The sequence below is a fragment of the Zingiber officinale genome, chromosome 4B (assembly GCF_018446385.1).
Source record: "Zingiber officinale cultivar Zhangliang chromosome 4B, Zo_v1.1, whole genome shotgun sequence".
Lineage (NCBI taxonomy): Eukaryota > Viridiplantae > Streptophyta > Magnoliopsida > Zingiberales > Zingiberaceae > Zingiber > Zingiber officinale.
The window spans coordinates 27,696,967-27,702,121 of NC_055993.1; the positions used below are offsets into that span (position 1 = coordinate 27,696,967).

Here is a 5,155-nt window from a genome sequence, read left to right on the forward strand (position 1 = left end):
TAGTAGAGCGTCTATCTTCAGGAGAACTAGCCCAATCCGCATCACTATAAGCATGTAAATCTCGAGACGATTGGCGATATAGAAGAAGACCATGTAGAATAGAACCTTTGAGATAGCGAAGTATTCTTTTTACATTATCCCAATTTTGTTCAGTCGGAGCATGCATGAATTGACAGGCACGATTTACTGCAAAAGTAATATCAGACCGTTTGATAGTGACATATTGTAAGGCTCCAACAATGCTTCGATAAATCTGTGGATCAGACAGAGCAGGAGAAGATGAAGATAGAGAGTTGTTTACAGCAATTGGTGTAGAGACCGGACGTGCCCCATCCATTTTAGCTCTTTGAAGAAGTCCATTAATGTATTTGCTTTGAGAGAGAAGATATCCATCCTCATGTGGAATAAGCTCAATGCCAAGAAAAAATCGAGCAATGCCCAAATCTCGAGTAGGAAATTCTTGATTGAGAAGACTTAATAAAGTTGTGATACCTTTGCGATCATTACCGGTTACCAGAATGTCATCCACATAAATAAGAAAAAATATCATAAATCCATCATTATTTTTGTAAAATAAAGACGAGTCGGTCTTTGATCCAGAAAATCCTTGAGTTTGTAACCAATTAGATAATCGATGAAACCATGCACGAGGAGCTTGTCGAAGACCGTATAATGATTTCTTGAGTTGACAAACATGAGATGGAAAGTGTGGATGAATGAACCCAGGTGGTTGCTCCATAAAAATAGTTTCCTCAAGATGACCATGGAGAAACGCATTTGAAATGTCTAATTGTCGTACGGGCCAATTAGAACTAGCAGCTATTGATAACAATAGTCTGACAGATGTAATTTTGATGACTGGGCTAAAAGTGTCATTGAAGTCAATACCTGGTTGTTGACTAAATCCTTTGGCTACGAGGCGAGCTTTATGTCGTTCAAGAGAACCATCAGCTCGATGCTTAAGACGAAATACCCATTTAGAGCCCACCACATTCATGGAGGGAGTACGCGGAACTAGGTTCCATGTTCCATTACGAAGAAGTGCATCAAATTCTATAGCCATTGCATTACGCCAATTTGGATCCTTGTTTGCCTGTGTAAAACAAGTTGGTTCAATAGATTTTGAAGAAACCAATAGAGCTCGAGGAAGGGGATGTCGAGTTGTTATTTTAGGGCATCGTGCATATATGTCACTTAAGGGAAGCATGCGACGAGGAGGACCATCATTTGAATCACTTGTTGACGAGGAGGAGGAAGGAAACTGACATGGCGATTCCGATGACGGACTTGTATTATTTAACGATCCAGAGTTAGAGAGCATATTATCCATAGCTGGCGAGGCTTCCAAGATTGGACACGGAATAGGTTCTACAACATTATTCCTCTCATTAGTATGCCCTGCTCTTAATGGAGTAGCCACTTGGGTCAATTCTGGTGATCTTGGAGAATTTGCAGAGAATTCTGGAGCAGAACCCAAGATGCCATCTCCTCTTGCATTTCCAGTGTGTCTAATTGGATGAGCAACCTGTGGTAATTCAGATGGGATATCAGGTGGGGGTAAGAAAGTACCACTGCTTGAGGATAGAGTTGTTGTTGTGGCTGCAAAAGGAAATAGAGATTCATCAAAAATAACATGCCGAGATATATATATACGCCCTGTCGGTATATGTAGGCAACGATAGCCATGGTGCAAATTACTATAACCAAGGAAAACACACTGTTGAGAACGAGGATTAAGTTTATGTTTAGAATAAGGTCGTAGCCATGGAAAACATGCACAACCGAAAATACGTAAGAAGGTATAGTTAGGAGACTGATTGTGGAGTTTTTCCAAGGGGCTTTTATGGTGAAGTAATGGAGTAGGGAGACGATTAATAAGATAAACAGCAGTTTGAACTGCGTCATCCCAAAATTTGAGTGGAAGTGATGCATGATTGAGAAGAGCTAAGGCAGTTTCGATTATATGACGATATTTCCTTTCCGCAGAACCATTTTGTTCGGGAGTGTGAGGACATGAGACTCGATGAAGAATGCCCAAAGAGCCCAGATGACGATTAAGCGCTTGATATTCTCCACCCCAATCAGAGTGGAGAGAGAGTATTTTTCGGTCAAAGAAACGTTCTACGTGTTTTTGGAATTGACAAAAGATATCAAAAAGATCATATTTCCGTTTCATGAAAAATATCCAAGTAAACTTGCTAAAGTCATCAATAAAAATCACATAATAGAGAAAACCTTGATTTGACAAAATAGGAGCAGGGCCCCAAACATCAGAGTGAATATGTAAAATACCGGAAAAAAATGAGGAATAATGATAAGGGAATTTTTCCGAATTTTTGGAAATTTTTCGGGAATTTTTCGGAGCTCGTATGGACGAGTTAACGGGGATGAAAACGGGGCCCGGAAAAGCCTGTTTAGGCTACCCATTTAAGTGAGAAAAAGTTATTTTCTTTTCCTTTTCTTTTCCTTTTTCTTTTTATTTATTTCCTTCCCTCGACGCCGAACCCGTGCCCGACTTCTCCTTCTTCCCCCGCGCGCCCGACGCCCTCCTCCGAGCTCTAATCGCCGAGCGGTCTCTTCCTCTTCCTCTTCCTCCATTTCCTTCCCGAGCCGCCGCCACAGCCGACACCGCGCGAAGCAGTGCCGACCCCGCGCCGACGCCGCCCTTTTCCGCGTACAAGCCCTCGGCCAAGGAAAACCCTAGCGCCGACAACCATCTTCCCTCTGCCCTAATTTTCCTTTGCGTGCCACTGCCGAGGGTGAGGTTGCTTCTCCCTTCTGTTCTCAGTTTCTCACCGCCATGTCTCTACTCGGATTGGTTTTGGACCAGAGCAAGGAGCACGGAGCCGAGGCCCTCTTTCCCCCTGCCTTATTGTTGACTGCCATTTTCCTTTGTGCCCTAGCATCGTCGATTTTTCCTCCGACCTTCCAGGCCGAAGATGCCGTGAGCCTAGCACCAATCTATCTCTCTATTTATCGGCAAGAACACACGGGTCCTGGCTTTGGGCAGCGCCACAGTACCAGTTTTCGGATATCGAATTCTTCTTTCTCTCATTGATCTGGATTGGAGGTAGGTTGTGATTCTGTTCTCAGATTCTATTGTGGAGGAATTGATAATTGTGTGGATTTGGTTTATATGGCAGATTAGGGATTTCAATCTGCTGCGGCTGATCTTGGTTCAGCTGAGGGTTTTAAGGAGGAAGCTGTTAAGGTTAGTTTAATCTAGATGTTGGGTTAATATGGATGTGTAACAGATTTCTTTAAGAGTTGGAATCTATGTAATTGGTTAGTTAGTGATCGTACTTTGATTAGGGGTTACCCTAAATAGGGTTGGGAATCTTATTTAGCTATTTGCTATATATGTAATTAGCTAAATAAAATTATGTGATTGACACAGGACTTTGACGCGAGACGAGCATCTTGATGTCGAGTTTGGACCGGATACGATTCTTTCCATTTGGAGGCGGGTACTTTGACTTATGTCTTTTGATATGCATGATAAAGTGTTTAACATATAGCAAGAATTGTGTTTCCATTTGATTCGGTTGGTCACTACATGATCTGTTACATGTTGTTTGTTTATTTATTATGCACTGCATGTTATTATTTATCTGACCATACATGCTTTCGGTAGTGACCCAACCATGTGATACATCATGTTCAGGACCTAGGGTTTATATGATACCCTATCTGTTTGTGTACCTTCCATCTGATACATTGACTTGTGGTACACCTTTTATTTATGTATGGATCTTGCTATGCTATTCATGAGATTGCCATGCTTAGTATCATGCATCATGTTTGCATGCTGTGCGATTGTCGGCTCCACTATGGTTGAGCCCATCGCCAGTTACATGTACTGCACACACCACCCATGGATTAGTTGTATATCTGGCTGGTGTGTGGCGGTTCTACTGTTTGGCTCCGTTGGTCAGGTGACTCAGCGTGGTAGCCGGCAGTCAGTTCCGCTCTGTTTGGCTCCGTTGGCATTTAGGGTAGCAGCGTGGTAGCCGGCAGATGGTGGACTCTGTTTGGCTCCGTTGGTCAGGAGACTCAGCGTGGTAGCCGGCAGAGATTTTTCCTCCCCGTCGTTGTGTACCGGGAGATGAGAGCATTGAGCTCCCCCATTTATGATTTGGGGCCAGAGGACAGGAGTACTCCGACAGCATACCGTCCACTCGGTCACTGTCAGGAGCAGTGATGTCCGAGTGCACGGTCACCATATGCATTTATTGCATTTTATTGTTGTGATTGCTGCACTTATATGCTGCATTTGTATGGATGCATTTGATTGACATGCATACAGGATTATGATTTCTTCGGTCTGACGACCTGTTACCTTTGTACCTTGATTCCGGTTAGTACAGTTATCTCCTGATTTCGTTTCAGTTGCATTTATTCCTTCTCGTATTCAGGAGACTGTACGCATGATTAGTGTTGTCTGTTATTTGTTTTATTATGCATATCAGTTGTACCTGCTGAGTGTTGGACTCACCCCGCCTCCATTGTTGATATTTTCAGGTTGAGTTCCAGTCGTTGGCCCCCCATCTGCACGTAGAGCCAGTTCTCTACTAGTTCGTTATTTGTTTTATTTTAGTCTTTTTCTATATCAGACTTTGTTTTAGTATTGTCTTTGGATTTTTCCTATGGATATTGTATGGAGTGATACCTTTTGATCGATTTTTGATATGATATTGGATTTCATTCTACTACGTGCCTGCCTGGACGGCAGAAGAGGTGAGTTCGTTGGATTTGAGCTTTACGAGTATAGTGGATTTCGAGTCAGAGTCCTATTGTTATTGATTACTATTATTAACTGCGTGGTTGTGACAGCCAGAGGCTGAATATTTTTATAAACTGCGTGGTGTTTGTTTTTATTTTTTTTGTTATCATTCCAGCCGCCTGTGGCTGATGTATATGTGATATGTAGAAAATTTCATATTGTCCGCCGTACAGGGGAGATGCTGCCGAAATTTCTTCGGACAGAGACTCCTCTAGGGCGTGACAAAATAAGTTCTAAAGGAAAACTAGACATATGAGAAGAAGAAACAAAGGGCAATTTATGACTTTTTGCTTTCAAACATGCTTCACAAGAATGAGATGAGGATGATAAAGATGTCGGTAGGCCAAACCGATTGATGATTCCTTGAACAAG

At 42.5% G+C, this 5,155-nt stretch overlaps 1 long non-coding RNA gene across 1 annotated transcript; it reads left to right on the top strand.

Moving 5' to 3' along the window:
* Window positions 1-2,981: 2,981 nt before the first annotated feature.
* On the top strand, window positions 2,982-3,455 carry LOC121977465. Its single transcript, XR_006110850.1, has 3 exons — window positions 2,982-3,070; window positions 3,144-3,211; window positions 3,398-3,455. It is a non-coding gene; the product is annotated as an uncharacterized LOC121977465 (long non-coding RNA).
* The last annotated feature ends 1,700 nt before the right edge of the window (window positions 3,456-5,155 follow it).